General features: G+C 49.8%; 1 non-coding gene across 1 annotated transcript; it reads left to right on the top strand.

Moving 5' to 3' along the window:
* The first annotated feature begins 1,669 nt into the window (after nt 1-1,669).
* Trnal-cag (transfer RNA leucine (anticodon CAG)) lies at nt 1,670-1,753 on the top strand. The gene has a single exon. It is a non-coding gene; the product is annotated as a tRNA-Leu (tRNA).
* The last annotated feature ends 280 nt before the right edge of the window (nt 1,754-2,033 follow it).

Genomic DNA, 2,033 nt, shown 5'->3' with positions numbered 1-2,033 from the left:
TGGCGAAATTCGCTTTTAAAAAACGGCAACAATGAGTTCAGTGGCGAAATCAGGTGGCGCGCCATCGTCGTGCACGTTCTTCATTGTCCTCGTTGTCTCATTGGCTCAGACAAACGACCACGACGGTACATACAGAACACCATATGACTGTTGCCTCTAGGCGGTGTTATGTGACGTAGTTCTCTTTTAGCACTGCACTGCGTTACACCGGAAACGACTTCATTCTAGGAACAGGTAGTGGTGGTCGCGGCGGTGGAGATGTAACTGCTTGCCCTAGTCGGCCACGCACTGGCGAGCAACGTCACGACTATCGCATGGGGGAGTCGTGCCTCCTAGGCCGACTTCGCAGGGAACAGTGCCGACATTTGTCTTAAAGCGCCTGAGGAAAACCCAAGGAAGGCATCCCGAACAGCACAGCTGGCACCAGGCGCAAAACTTTGACCCAGCTCCGCCAATGGAATGCGCCATGAGTGATGTGATGGTGAATTATGTCGGTGATGGCCATCGTGAGTGAATTCTTCAGTGACACTCATTGAGTGTTACAGTTGGCAAGATTTTACACTTGTTTTGCATTAGGAACCAGCCGGTAGCCTTCGGCGACATGTACAAAAGGTGACGTGCAGAAATCACGGTAAACGTTTGATCTCCTTCCGGTATCTAGATCTGTTGTCTTCACACCGCCCGTTGAGAACGACAATTTTGCAGAAAACAAAGCGTGGCCGAGGGTCGCAGGGCAGTATACTGCTTGCAGTGCTACTCCTGGAAAGACGTTTCGTAATCTTTCTCAGGTGCATCTATCCGGCGTCCGCCTAGGTGGACCGTGTGTCTTGGAGTACGGCCGACACGTCGCGGGGCAGTATTGCTGGCGGCGGAGCCGTATATTAGAAGAGTTTGGCCATTGGGAGGAGCCTGTCTGAAAACGCGTCAGTTGACGTCACACGATGGGCGGCGCGAAGACCAGTAGCACCATTTTCGATCAGTGCTACAGCCTTGAAATCCCTCGGTCTCCTTTCATTCTGGCGCGAGCGGAGCGATGATGGCTCTGACGTCACGGTGGGTCCGCAGCTCCGGGCGGCAAGATAATAATGGTGCCGTGGTGATGTTACACGTAAAGTTTGTCTGCCTAAATTACGGCAGACATGTTGAACATGCAGCAGGGTAGGACTGCGGATAATTTCGACCAACTGGATCTCTTTTTACGTGCGCCGGAAATCTCCGACACATGGTGCTGAAAGCAATGTTTACATCCCCCCCCCCCCCCCACACACACACATTATTGCCGTCCTCGGCCTGGTGTGAGCCCGCGATCTTGAGGTCAGCAGGCCAACACGTTACAGACTGAGCTAGCGATGAGTACTCCCACGGGAGGAGATCACTGAATAGCCAAAGTATCCCCATAAATAGCTCTGGCTTGCAGTGCTGCTCCTGGAAAGTTTTTTTCTAAATCTGTCCTGCCAGACGAGCGTGCCAACAAACGCTTGCATCCTCTGGCATCCCCATTGGACAGCGCCCTCACAGAAAACGCGGGAGGAATACAATCGACGCCCCCTTACCGGTATTCATGAGCATTCGGTAGACAGTTAATCGTTGCTCATATCTGTAATTGAAATTGTTTTTTTTTATTTTGGCGTTTCTGTCCCTTTGAATAAAAAGGTAGCGAAGAGAAGGTGTCAGGATGGCCGAGCGGTCTAAGGCGCTGCGTTCAGGTCGCAGTCCGGTTCTCCGGGCGTGGGTTCGAATCCCACTTCTGACAAGTTTTTTTTTTTTTTAGAAATGCAATGTTAAGTGGTTGGTAGCAACTAGCTTTTATTAGAAACGAGACTTCCGTGTACTTTTTTTTTAGGTTCTCCAAACATTATACGGCTTAACATTACGTTTCTGATTCCCTCATCGCAGGCTTCTTTAGAGTATTTTGTTTTTGGTTGCTTTCCTCTTCCGACGAATAAAATCATTTTAGGCAGCTGTAAAAGAGTTCATCCAGGCAAAACCATGAAAGCGGGGAATTCAAGGATTATCAATTTATAAGAGATAAA

Source organism: Ornithodoros turicata, chromosome 8 (assembly GCF_037126465.1).
Source record: "Ornithodoros turicata isolate Travis chromosome 8, ASM3712646v1, whole genome shotgun sequence".
In the NCBI taxonomy this organism is placed as follows: Eukaryota; Metazoa; Arthropoda; class Arachnida; order Ixodida; family Argasidae; genus Ornithodoros; species Ornithodoros turicata.
Note: the sequence above shows the minus strand (reverse complement) of the source record. Positions and strands in the feature narration are given on the sequence as shown.